Genomic DNA, 14,791 nt, shown 5'->3' with positions numbered 1-14,791 from the left:
TTAAAAATTATCTGCTCTTTCAGACAATGAACAGATTTCTAGGCTTATGAGCCTCGAAAAACATTCGAAAATGATTGAAAATTGAAAATTATATCGTAATTTTGTATTAAAATCGCTGTATCTTTAAAACGGTAAAAGTAAGCCTGATTTTGCCGTACACCTTTATTGTTGTAAATTTTGTGTACTTTCATAAAATCGAATTGAAAAACATTCAAAAAGTTTATTATGACCATATTTAAAGATTCACCTTTTTTTAAAAATCATAACTTTTTTGTCCATGATTTCTCCATCTTGACCCACTGTACAAAAGATTTCATTTTTTGTCTGCTTTAACATTTAAAAAAAATAAAAAATCCAAAATACGATTTATGAGATAATTGATTTTTAAGCTTAATTTTCGATGTATAAAAAAATTACAACATTTTGTTTCACAGTGTATATTTTTTTCCGGATAGGGTCCCAACAATAACCTAAAACTTTGCCTCAAAATGGCTTTATTTCACAATTATATATTTATAATTCATATTCCACTTCAGTGGACCATATTTCACATTTCTATTAAAGCTAGATGGGTAACTTGTTAGGTTTTTACAAAAAATCCCTTAAGGGAGCATCTGTTACATTAAGATCAAATTCAATATCGACGAGCAGAAACTTTGTTTTTCATATTTGTCATGAAAAAAAAAATAATGTAAATATCACCCTTAATGGTTCGTGATGTCAAATATCTTGTGCTTATGGAAAGTGCTTGGTGAGCTTTTAAGAAAACCGACATTTTCATGCTAAACTGAAGGTGGTCCGTCTTACCCCAGCGCGCGCTTTCACCCCGTCTTCCGCTATACACAGTTTAAAAACAACTAAAATTGCTTCAAAAGCAAATGAAAATATTTAAAAAGTGTTGAGTGTCCATGAAGTTCTAATAAAACAAAGATTATTTTTTAGTGAAATGTGGAAATAATTGAAGAAAACCACTTTCAACTAAAACTAGTTTTGATTTAAGACAAGTTTGATGTTACACAAACTTTTCAAAAACTTTGAAGAGAATGATGCTGAAAGTTTCAAAATTAGTTGGAAAATTACCCAGTTATGAATACTCCACTGAAGGTCATTTTTCAAACATGTGCTAGAATAAGGGCGTAAGTTGCATGATCAATTTCTCTTCATCGATCCTCTCTTCTGTTTATAGAGACGACAAGACGCAAGATTGCATCGTCCTGAAGTGAAAAAAAAGTTGACAAACCCGAATCTTGTCACCCTTATTCACAGAAGAGAGTAGCGATGAAGAGAAATCGATTATGCGACTTACGCCCTTAGTCAAAATTTACAAAGTGAAAAATGATCATCGATCTCAAGATAACATTTTGTCAAAATATGAAATTTTTGGTGAAAGTTACACGAAGGGCTTAAGTGCAGCTTTACTGTTTTAGTAATGTCGTTAGACCGAAGACCATTAGGCCGAATACCGTTAGGCCGAAAGGGTCGTTAGGCCGAAAATGGCCGATAATTCTAATGAACCTAGAAGCCCACAATAACCGCTGCGAAATACAACTAGAAAGAACAGCCTTCGATTAAAAGAAGGAAAAAACACTGATGAATGTGTTAGCCATTTGAAATTGTGGTAAATGATCAAATGTTATTTCGGCCTAACGGCATTCAGCCTAATGGCCTTCGGCCTAACGACATTCGGCCTAACGACCTGCACCCGTTTTGATGAATTTAAGACACCTCAAATTTGCGATACCTCACGCCTTCAGGTAATATTTGACGAAACATCTTCATCAAATACGATTTTTGGTCCTTAAATAGCAGAAGTAATTACTAACTGGCGGTCTTATATGCTGATACAGGGCATGTCAACAGTATAATAGCACTATATTATCACGCAGGGTGAATTAATGTGCTATTTGGTTACTTGGGAGACTACATTGATTAGATATTATGAACCGGGGTGACCATATGAATGGATGGAGATAATTTCCACGATATTATAATGAAAAAAAAAATCAAAAGATCTACTAAACATGTATGCTAAGACTGTTGCAAATTTTGAAGTTTCTGCTCCCCTGTGCTTAAACGATGTCAATTATGATAAAAATCATTCTCCCAAAAATTGAAGTGATTTGGAAGAAATTTGGTTGTGCACACGCCATTTGAAATGTATATGGAAATTACTATGGAAAAGGCAAACATTTTGTGTTCAGCCCTCTAACTGCACGTAATAATAATCTATGGAAAAGTGAACATAGGGTGCAGAGTCCCTTGGGCACTTCCATGATTCACTTTGGCATGGGGAGTTTCTCGGCCGAATCGTCTGAAACTTTGCAATAAGAAGCATTTCAATACGACGCCTATTGAGACCAAAAAGTGCCAAGAATAGGATCCGGCTTTGGCTTCTTCCCAGCTACAACTTTGCCGAAGACCACATTTTGATTGGACGTAAGGATAATTTGTTATCATTGAAAACAAAGTCAAAATCATGCTGAGATGATCATTCAATTACTTTCAGAGCAACACTGCTTTTTTGCTGTAGAACTTAGTAGCCTGGATTACTTTGATCTATTCTACCCGCCAGAAGCACCACTGTTGCCTGCCGAGCAGTTGGCTAATCATGAAAAATGCAAACCCGCTTTATGATTATGAATAGCAATTTATCCTGAAGTCCAATCGAAATGTGGTCTTCGGCAAAGTTGTAGCTGAAAGGATTTCACATGAGTCGAGTTTGTTCACTTTTCCATAAAATATTATGACGACGAGATAGAGGGCTGACTGTAGACTTATACCATTAACGGTCTGAGATACATCGTGAATGTCTTACCACAAAACATATTTTAGTTAACATATAATGAAAAAGATTTTGTATTTTTGTTGAATCAAAAATTTACTCCATAAAGCGCATTTCAAATTCTATAATAAATCACAATCGCTCATGTTCTCAAAAATAAAAAAAATCTTATACAACTTATCTTGCAAAAAAAATAGTCTTTTTCCGCGGGTTTTTGATTTCTGACCCATAGTTATGCGGCAGAAAACCGAATCAACTAATAACTCAGAACTCCCTCGCAGAACAACAGCTGGGAAAATTCTTACAACGAACGGACCCGACGACCGACAACGTGTGCCCTTAAGGCGACTGAATTAATTAGGCTTGTTCTTACAAAATATTTCGACCTGAGCCGTCGCCGCCGTCGTCGTCGTCGTCGTCGTTGTCGTCCATGTGCGCTGTACCTTTTTATTCATCGGCTTTTTGCAGCATGAAGGTGTGCATTAGGGTGGTCCATAATGATCAAACTACGGAAATCTTAAGTTACATCCCCAAATTGTTTAATTGGACTCCAAGAAACTACTGTTTCATTTGTAGTATCTTCTATATTGATTGACTTCATTAATGAAATAAATGTAATTGGAAGCGTTTTACCCGTATATTTGATCGATTTTCTACATATAAACTTCTAGTTCATTTAGCACCCTCTTAGGGTTGTCGGATTTAACTTGGGATCCAAATGAAAAAAATCAGGGAGTGTAACTTAAGTTTTTTTGTACTTTGATTATGGGTCACCCTAGTGTGCATGGTTGATGCGATGCTTGGACCCTTTGCGAGGGCTTGGTCCGTTTAGCGTCGACAGCGGTGGGAAATGAGCGGTTAAATTATTATACATGGCATATTGAGCCCGCAAAGCACCATCACCCTCACGGAACGGATGATGTCTGTGTGGATTATGAGCTTAGCCCGGGCTTTATTACGGCTGTCTGGTTGTGGTGGTTGGGGTGGTGGTTAAAGTAGAATGCTAATCGACGTGGTTGTTTCCGGGTGAGTTAGCATCATCGACAGAGTTCGCCCTTTTTTCCGTTACAAAGCATTCTCTATCATTGAGGGCCATATTGGGGATGGTTGGTTATTGCATTTACTGGTATGATTGCAGCCATTATGATAAACATGGAACAATTATGAATATTTTGCCACAATTAGGCGAATTGCTATGGGCTGGGAATTAGCGGGAAAAGCGCACGGTGCGAAATGTGATCAATTAGCGATTCTGCATTGGCTGGATGAGGTGGAGTAAATCGCAATTTGCTTGTGTACACTCCTCAATTATAAACATCCATTTAATTGTTTTTCAATTTCTTTAAAAGATTAATAATTAACATAGATGGGCTCTATAGGAGCCATGAAAAAGTTTAGAGTATCTGCCCAAATAATCATTGAACCAATTTCAAATGGTATTTATGGCAACTTCCTAAAAGAATTTCTAAACAAAAGAACCCCTCTAGATAAACCTTGCTGGAAGCTTCCCAAAAGCTTGCTGAAAGCTTCCCAGAAACTTGCTGAAAACTTCCCAGAAGCTTGCTGAAAGCTTCTGGGAAGCTTGCTGAAAGCTTCCCAGAAGCTTGCTGAAAGCATTTCAGAAGCTTTCTGAAAGCTTCCCAGAAGCTTGCTGAACGCTACCCAGAAGCTTGCTGAAAGCTTCCCAGAAGTTTGCTGAAAGCTTCCCAGAAGTTTGCTGAAAGCTTCCCAGAAGTTTGCTGAAAGCTTCCCAGAAGCTTGCTGAAAGCTTCCCAGAAGCTTGCTGAAAGCTTCCCAGAAGCTTGCTGAAAGCTTCCCAGAAGCTTGCTGAAAGCTTCCCAGAAGCTTGCTGAAAGCTTCCCAGAAGCTTGCTGAAAGCTTCCCAGAAGCTTGCTGAAAGCTTCCCAGAAGCTTGCTGAAAGCTTCCCAGAAGCTTGCTGAAAGCTTCCCAGAAGCTTGCTGAAAGCTTCCCAGAAGCTTGCTGAAAGCTTCCCAGAAGCTTGCTGAAAGCTTCCCAGAAGCTTGCTGAAAGCTTCCCAGAAAAGCTTCCCAGAAGCTTGCTGAAAGCTTCCCAGAAGCTTGCTGAAAGCTTCCCAGAAGCTTGATGGAAGCTTCCCAGAAGCTTGATGGAAGCTTCCCAGAAGCTTGCTGAAAGCTTCCCAGAAGCTTGCTGAAAGCTTCCCAGAAGCTTGCTGAAAGCTTCCCAGAAGCTTGCTGAAAGCTTTCCAGAAGCTTGCTGAAAGCTTTCCAGAAGCTTGCTGAAAGCTTTCCAGAAGCTTGCTGAAAGCTTTACAGAAGCTTGCTGAAAGCTTCCCAGAAGCTTGCTGAAAGCTTCCCAGAAGCTTGCTGAAAGCTTCCCAGAAGCTTGCTGAAAGCTTCCCAGAAGCTTGCTGAAAGCTTCCCAGAAGCTTGCTGAAAGCTTCCCAGAAGCTTGCTGAAAGCTTCCCAGAAGCTTGCTGAAAGCTTCCCAGAAGCTTGCTGAAAGCTTCCCAGAAGCTTGCTGAAAGCTTCCCAGAAGCTTGCTGAAAGCTTCCCAGAAGCTTGCTGAAAGCTTCCCAGAAGCTTGCTGAAAGCTTCCCAGAAGCTTGCTGAAAGCTTCCCAGAAGCATGCTGGAAGCTTCCCAGAAGATTGCTGAAAGCTTCCCAGAAGCTTGCTGAAAGCTTCCCAGAAGCTTGCTGAAAGCTTCCCAGAAGCTTGCTGAAAGCTTCCCAGAAGCTTGCTGAAAGCTTCCCAGAAGCTTGCTGAAAGCTTCCCAGAAGCTTGCTGAAAGCTTCCCAGAAGCTTGCTGAAAGCTTCCCAGAAGCTTGCTGAAAGCTTCCCAGAAGCTTGCTGAAAGCTTCCCAGAAGCTTGCTGAAAGCTTCCCAGAAGCTTGCTGAAAGCTTCCCAGAAGCTTGCTGAAAGCTTCCCAGAAGCTTGCTGAAAGCTTCCCAGAAGCTTGCTGAAAGCTTCCCAGAAGCTTGCTGAAAGCTTCCCAGAAGCTTGCTGAAAGCTTCCAGAAGCTACATGAAAGCTTCCCAAAAGCTACATGAAAGCTTCCCAGAAGCTTGCTGAAAGCTTCCCAGAAGCTTGCTGAAAGCTTCCCAGAAGCTTGCTGAAGGATGAGGGTTTGAAGGATTGAAGGATTGAAGGATTGAAGCTTGAAGGGTTGAAGGATTGAAGGCATTGAAGGCTTGAAGGGTTGAAGGATTGAAAGCTTGAAGGGTTGAAGGATTGAAGGATTGAAAGCTTGAAGGGTTGAAGGATTGAAGGATGAAGTTGAAGGTTGAAGGATTGAAGGATTGAAGGATTGAAGGATTGAAGGATTGAAGGATTGAATGATTGAAGGATTGAAGGATTGAAGGATTGAAGGATTGAAGGATTGAAGGGATTGAAGGATTGAAGGATTGAAGGATTGAAGGATTGAAGGATTGGATTGAAGGATTGAAGGATTGAAGGATTGAAGGATTGAAGGATTGAAGGATTGAAGGATTGAAGGATTGAAGGATTGAAGGATTGAAGGATTGAAGGATTGAAGGATTGAAGGATTGAAGGATTGAAGGATTGAAGGATTGAAGGATTGAAGGATTGAAGGATTGAAGGATTGAAGGATTGAAGGATTGAAGGATTGAAGGATTGAAGGATTGAAGGATTGAAGGATTGAAGGATTGAAGGATTGAAGGATTGAAGGATTGAAGGATTGAAGGATTGAAGGATTGAAGGATTGAAGGATTGAAGGATTGAAGGATTGAAGGATTGAAGGATTGAAGGATTGAAGGATTGAAGGATTGAAGGATTGAAGGATTGAAGGATTGAAGGATTGAAGGATTGAAGGATTGAAGGATTGAAGGATTGAAGGATTGAAGGATTGAAGGATAGAAGGGTTGAAGGATTGAAAGATTGAATGATTGAAGGATTGAAGGATTATTGGACGCTTTGCTGTCATTCACAGTGTATTGGAGTCTCCATTGAGAGTGCAGATATCGTATAGTCTATACAGTCATTCAATACAATTTGAGGTTCCTAAGCAGTCGTTTCATTACTGTATATTAACTTACTTTGAATTCTCTTCTAATGTTGCCCAATTAATCAAGATGCTTGAATAGAAGAATATTGTATCCTTACCTAAAAGTAGAGAAAAAATATCTGATTAATAATTGATTTTAATTGAAGGTGAACAAATTAATAGTACATGTCGAGATTTATCAATTGCTCTAAAATCAGCCCTGCTTAGAACTGGAAAACTCTTGCATCTGAAATCGATATGGCCAAAGCTTGATAAGTCAAATCTTCATAACAGGGTATAAAAAAGGTTCAAACCTGAGTAAGATAGCCGCAGAATGGAAACGACATCAGTGAGCAAGCAGATCCCGGGTTGAACAAGGAATGGGAAAATTTGAATAACAAATACTAAATTTGAAATTAAATTAGTCATAAATATTGAATCAATTCAAAAAGCTCTAAATTTGTTGAGCTGTAAATATTTGCTATGACTGGGTGAACAATAGGGTGTAGCATTGAGACATTACAGGTTGTACCTGTAATAAATAACAAACATTATAAATTTCACCTCATTGAACATTACATAAAGCAACAATGGCTAAGATGGCAGAACTTACTTCATAATATCCTCAGACTTCATAATATCGACTCATGGAATTAGTTATACCATACGTAGCCTACTACGATGATATTTTAGTTACACAATCGTATCCTACCTACGCTAATGAATAGTCATTAGGTCAAAATTTAGTTATTTCATTACACAAAACATTCTTCATATTGCCCCTCTATACAACTCTAACCACCATGATCCAAAATAAAATTTCAGAACGTTCTGCCATCTGTACTTGACCTTGTTTGCTTCCTCCAACGATCCACGAATGATTCCATAAATCACATGCCGCCACACAGCGTATGAAGCATTCCTTTATTTTACTAACGTCAAAAGTCCCCCAAAACGCACCTGTCACTCGACTTTTTTTTCGCTCTCTTGATGTTAGTTCAACCACCATCGCATCCATCCAAGTTGGCGTGGGGCGCACTTCCGGTTTTATCGCGCAGAATGTAAATTTTAATTTTTTCGAGAGCCCCCTCTCACCGTTTTGCGTCGCTGTCGTCGTCGTGACTCTTGGGTGCCCCCACGCGTAGAACAATAGCGCACAAACCGCAGCACACTGCGATGCGATTAAGGGTGTGCGATATTTCGATTGATTTCGTAAAATACCACACAAACGAAATTCCGTGGTATACCACAAAATCGAAAAGGGCAACTTTTTCGATAACAGACGTAATGGCGTAACAGGCGCCACGCCATTTAAAAATTGCAAATGGCTAATGGTCGATGTCGGCACAGATTCTCAAAATAGAAGTTTTTTTGATAACTTGTGTAAAAAATGTTGAAAATGACAATGGATGACCAATGTACTCGTATTTTCAATCTTTTCAAAAAAAAACCAAGAATTATATTCATAAGTAATATTTAGCAGAAGTTTTCGCGGAATGAATGCTAGATTTCGTTTCGTTTCGACAAATTCCGTATAATATCGGATTACGTATTGAGATACACGAAACTTTTACATATTTCGTGGCGTTTCGATATTCGAAGTGTTAGAAATACCGTGTATCGTTTCGTATCGAAATTTAAAATAATAATAATAACGCATACTCTTAGCTCCGATGCGAGGTCTCCGCCACCGCACCGGGAACAGTCAGTCGTCAGCCGGTAAGTACGACGACGGCGGCTATGACATTGAATTCCAGCGAGTGGGTTATGGTTCCGTGGAGTTATGCCCAGGAATGGGTATTTACCGAGCAGCGAAAACCCACAACCAGAAGGCGCTTCAAACTAATTCTGATGATGTCTGTAACTACCTTCACTAGTTACTCTGAACTGACTGACTGGGTGAAAAGTGCTCGTCTCGGTCTCGGTTTCGGGTTGCTGCTTCCCGTGAGCCGACAAAGTTTCGATTGCCCTGGAGGGGAAATAGGAAGGATGACGAGCATCAGCGTAGCTAGGGTTTTTTTAGTTTCTATGTTCCTTAAATTATACTAATTTTTGTGATTGACGCATATCTGTTATTTTATGTTAAACCAATAAATGAACTATTTGGGAAATGGAATTTCTATAGCCATCCGTCGCTAGCGCTATTTTTCGTCAGATCTGCCACTACGGCGGTTATTCGAATTTACCAACATTATCGATTCATTTTCCAAGTGTAATTTTGTGAAAGCTGTAATGGTTCGTTCACTTGTACACAAAAAATGCACCAAAATTACTGTTTTATTTATAAATACCTTCAGTTCTACTATTCACTATTCACTTTTCCACCGAAATCGGCTGGACGAAGACGTCCCGAGCGAAATCTGTTTAGCGATCGACTGAGCCACACCTTGTTTGACTTATTTCACCGGGCACTTATCAAACCTTCGTAGGTACTGTAGGGATTATGAGAGGCTCAAAACAAAGTAGAGTTAAAACAAGATATGTTCATGAGCCAATAAATTATTTAGCTGGTACTGGAAATGAAATTAATCGAGATCGTATTAGGCACAGGTTGACGAAAGGAAAATAGAGATCAGTTTGTTGTTGTATTTTGAGAAGAATAAACGTGCTTTTATAATATTGAAGAAATGCGTTAATTATTTAGTCTAACTCTATTGAAAAACTAAAACGAGAAAGTGTATAAAATCGGCTATGTTAAAAGGATGGTCATTACAGGTACCGTAATTTCGGGTGAAATTGATCATTTTTCACGTTTTTTCTAGACTGTTTTGTATAATGTTAACAAAGGAAAACAACTAAATGCGGGAAAACAAGTACGAAGGCGAGCCTCATCGACTCATGTACCGACATTTTCTAACAAATGTCATTTTAGTGTTAACAAATATATCTAAAATAAAAAATCAGGGGATCTCATTTCGGGGTGAAATTGATCACTTGTCAATGCCATTATTGCTAGTTTTCAAAACAACTCTACATGATAAATTTGAGCTCCCTGAATCCGAATATGCTTGTCAAATTCTTAACAATGCAATATTTATTTGAATTTCAAGTTAAATTTCAAGAATTACGCCTAAATGTATGCAATTTCTTAAGGAATTCAATGATATCTAACAGGAATTCAATTATTTCAACTATATGAGCATATTGGTACGAGTTTTGGTGATGAAATCTGGTTTGGGGATATATATCAAGCATCCTTACAAACTTTCAGGTTTATACCATGTTCAAATCCTTGCTTAGAAAAAGAAGTTCATAGATGTTTGTCAATACTTCACCGTGCATGAATTTGAAATTTTACATAATTTTCATAGTAATAAACATTCTTTAACGCAAAAAACTTCACAACACACAATTCGACAATAGTTACGAAAAACAACGTTCACTTACTGCCGCTTACATTGATAGTTGTGCTCCATTGCGAATAAATAAAATCGTGTGATACGATGATAAATTTCACCCTCCTGATCAATTACACCCGATTTTACGGTACATCAGCACTGAAGGATTTTATTCCAATCACACGTCGTAAATCTCCTATAATTCGCGATGTTTTAAGGAATTCTCTCAACGGTAGCATATAATTGAGAACGTATACAAAGTATTTCTTCAATGTGTGCGTGACATTCGGCGTAGAAAACGATTCCTTTGATTGTTTTGGCTGCACTGTGAACCGTCATTCTTTTTTTTCGGTCAAAAGTAATTGTGTTTGTATGTTTAGGCTGTATTCCGATGGAGCCTATAAATATTGGAATATAAAAGGAAATCCACATATTTTACCATGCTGTAGTAATTGAGAGGGATGCGCGTACATCTAAATAATCTAGTTAAACATTTTATTACAACGTTGGAGTGGTGTATTTTGACCACTCACTATATCACAGTGAGCCGTAAGTTGTGAGACGAATTATAACTTATTACGACTGATATGAAAATGTAGATACTACGATTGTAGACAACGGTAAGTAATAATTTCATTGCATCATTTCCAATAAACGATGAAGATTTATCAAAAACTTATTGCACAATGCGGGGCGAATTATTTGGCAATGCGCAAACAGATTATTTGTTTGACTGGTCACATTTATGTGCTGCACTTTATCGATTCACATCGACAGATTTTTTCTACCCATCTTGTTTATTTGGTAGGCTCGGATGCCATCGGCTATAACAGAGCCGAAAACATTTAACTTTAAACATTTCATACTTTGAATATCGACATGTTTTGAAACGTTTTTCACAATGCTTTGAACTTTCTATGCGAGAACAACTATTGTCGGCAGTTTCATTTTCTTCGGCAGCTTTTCCATAATACCTGCGGGTTAATCTGTTGCTCTATTATTGGCGACACGAAATTAAAGCACCGGTTTTTCTCCAATTCTGAACATGACTCTTATTCCGAACACACGACTTTTTCAGCGTCCTCTACATTTGAAAGAAGTGAAAGTGTCAAAGGTGAGAGTTTAAGATCGCCACTGTTCGGAATTTGCAGGCAATGGACATGCCCCATATCAACTGCAGCGATTTGCAGTAGACAGGATGTCCCGGGCCCGATCTATCTAACAAGCCAATCGAGCCCTCTGTCACCATAGAAGATAGTGTCTCCATCATGTCGATAGCCTGGGAATTTGAGACAAAATGGAATTCTCGATTACTTTTTCAAATCGACGTATGTAAGTAACTTTCATACGGTTTTGAGAAAATCAATTCAGAAGAATCACAATATATTTTCTTAAAACTGTTTTCCGCCGTGTACATTGCTTAAATTTTGCATACAATAAGCTCGCTTTCAAAAACTAGGGAGTACCTATTATTTCCCACAAAAATTGTATTACAAAATGATAAGCCGATTTATTCAGTTACTTGCGACGTTTTCGTACCAGTGTAAAATCGACTCAAGTAGTGTTTTGTTTTGAATCGTGGTTAAGTCACTTTGTTTCTCTATACAGCGGAAAGGCGAAAGTAGTTTGTTTGTTTATTTGTAGTGGTTAGGTTGCAAAAGTTTAAAATCTTACTTTCGTCGATTTGTAAATCCGGAAATTAAACGTTCTAAAAGTGAAAAAATCAAATTGGTTCAGAGGTCGAATTTCATCTGCGAAACACGTATAATCAATAAAGTAAGTTGGTATACTTTTTTGACTTGAGTTTGTTTGAATAAGTTTTCGAGAATTGAAGACGTCGAGTCTAGTGCACCACACTGAAGACGACCCTACAGTTCAAAGGTTACAGGCTATAGTTGAAATTAAATGGTATAGTACTGATTTTTATTATTAAATTACAAATGTTCCACTAAGCTCAACCTCATTTCAAACCAGTTTCGGCAAAAATGTTTGTTCAGTCTCCGAAATCTTGAGTGGGTAAAGCTGATGGAACAAATAATCATCTGAATTCTATATTTCTATATTCTAATCTATATTGAAGTGTTTGGACAAAAAAGTACTGTAAATTCAATGTTTCTGTTTGGATTGCCAAGAATAGTCGTATGGTGCCGAAATCGTAAATAACCCTGCTATCATCTAGAACTATACTGTAGTAGTTGATAGGGTGGGGTTTATGGAGAAATAATACAAGAAGGAAACCTTAAATCCAGAACAATATTTAAAAACACAGTATGTCGCAAACGTAGACAAAGCGCAATTTCCCCAGGAAATGATAAAACTAATTGAGGACTATTCGTTGCATTCATCATATGGTTTAACTGACAAAAATATACCACTCAATTTCAACTTTTAAAATGAACTTTGTATGACTTGCTTAGAAAACTCGAACATATAGATCGATTTTCCCCGTTCATGAGTGTTTTCAAATGTTGATTTAGAAATGACCTTCAAAAAGAGTCTTCAGGAATTTCAAAAACAGTTTTCCGGAAAAATTGAGGGGCTCAAATGCAAAGGAATGTACATTTTGGTCGATTTTAAGTTGAATATACTAACAAATTCTACTGTTTTTCAGCTTTCCGAGTTTATTTAGATGATTTTTCCATCCAACACGAAAAACAATATAGTTTGTGGAATTTGTGGATTGGCTTATTATTGTATTGTATGAAAAATTGCAAAAAAAAAACTTTGTATCCGATTTTCTTAAAACTAGGTTCTTGGTGTTAACATCCCTTTACTTCTAACCCCTAAGAATATCTTAAGACAAGTAGGGGAAAAACACTAATTTTCGACCTACAAGACAAGTAGGCCAAAATCGTATGAATGGGTTGAAAATTAGTGCTTTCCCTTATCGATTGTGTTTTGTTAAATTTTTATTAAACTTAAAGTGATTCCTGAACAATTATTCCTAGATGAGTTTTTGAGTGTAATACATAAAACAATACAAGGGATATATCTCAAAGTAGGCTTCCCTAACCTTTCTGAACGGCGGACCAAACATCAGAAACAATTTTGTTTAGCGGGCCATTTTTTTCATAACACTAGTTCAATTCAATGGAAAAGGTTTGTTTCCGAGAAACTGAATGAGCAATTCTCGCTGAAACCAGGCCGCCATCGGCATCCATCGTTAGAATTCTAATTTTATGTCACGGATCGCTAGTTTTCGATGAAACTTAAGGGTTGTCCTTTCGGTTTTCTCAAATTGGTGAACCCCTCGTACGCCAACTGGCTAAACAGTTTGCGAAAAAGCCCATTCTTTGATAAATCTTGGGTATTTATTCACGTGATATGTCTCATGTTTCCCTTGGAACACATAGCAAACTTAATGGCATCGTATAGAGAAAAGAAATAGCTTTTATTTGAAGTTAAAAAAAAATGGCGGCCATTTTGAATTTTGTTAGAAAAATCGATTTTTCACCATTAGCGCACCGCTCGTTATGAATTCTGAGTTCACCATCAGAAAGCTGAGGAAAAATTGTGTAAGATAGGCTACAAAAACTAGGTGAGTAATGGTATTTACCCTATGAAATGAATTATTTTCAAAATCATGTTCTACGATTTTGACGTCTATGGCGAGTGCAATCAATGCAAACACTACTTTTTGTACAACAAAAAAGCAATTGATCAATCGTTGGTGTTTTATTCGAGTGAAGTGAAGAATGAGAGTATTATTTTTAGTGAAAAAATCTGGCGACCATCTTGGATTTTGACGCCATGTTGATTTTAAGTAATAGAATTATTTTTCGCTTTGATAGTACTCAACATGTCGAATTTGGAGGCTGTCAAGGAAAAAGGAAAAGGATTTCAGAAAACCGAAAGGACCATCCTTAAGTTTTATCGAAAACTAGCCATCAGTGACATAAAATTGGAATTCTAACGATAGGTGCCGATGGCGGCCTGGTTTCAGCGAGAATTGCTCAATAATATATATTCCTCACTCTATTCAGAATGCTGTAGGAATCTCTAGGGTAAAAGCACCAGTTTTGGCCAGCCTAAGAAAAAATATCGATCAAAATTATATGGGAAAACGCATTTACACTACAAATATATCAAATGCAAGCTTTCAATCAATATTATGTATGTAAAATATCGATACTGAGCCAAAACCATTTTTTGCTTTGAAAATCTCGTTGGTTAATATAGGCCACCAGAACCAGTTTTGGCCAGAGATTTAACTTCGGTTCCTAAATAGGCCAACCGCTTTGATTCTTCATGAGAATGGCCAAATTAAGAGTACCCTGGCCAAATTAGGTGTATGGGAGTTAAAATTATAAGGAAAACAAATTGTTTTTCTTATGCTTTCAATCAATTTGAACGTGTAAATGAATGTAGCTCTATCATGGGAATGTGATCTACTCAATCTGAAAGGTTTCATGATGTTTGGCTATGTAAAACGGTGTATAATCCACTATGGCTACAACTGGCATATGGCCAAAACCAGTGCTTCTACCCTACTAGTATTTTGTAATTATCAATAGTTTGCAATTTCACAGGATTCTATGGAAACTGTGTTCAAAATTGTGTCTGAATCTAACCCAGGATGCCTTTATGAACTCTGTCCTGGACTCTGTAAGATGTAAGAATGATGTCCGTGATATAGAAAGTCCCGGATTTAAGCGAGTCTCCCCTATACATTTAAACTATTTACGGG

General features: G+C 37.7%; 1 protein-coding gene across 7 annotated transcripts in view; it reads right to left on the bottom strand.

Moving 5' to 3' along the window:
* The window catches only part of LOC5566765, a 190,216-nt gene that overhangs the window by 99,433 nt on the left and 75,992 nt on the right, over positions 1-14,791 (bottom strand). The window lies entirely within an intron of this gene.

The sequence above is a fragment of the Aedes aegypti genome, chromosome 1 (assembly GCF_002204515.2).
Source record: "Aedes aegypti strain LVP_AGWG chromosome 1, AaegL5.0 Primary Assembly, whole genome shotgun sequence".
NCBI lineage: Eukaryota > Metazoa > Arthropoda > Insecta > Diptera > Culicidae > Aedes > Aedes aegypti.
This window is presented reverse-complemented; position numbering and strand designations above follow the sequence as displayed.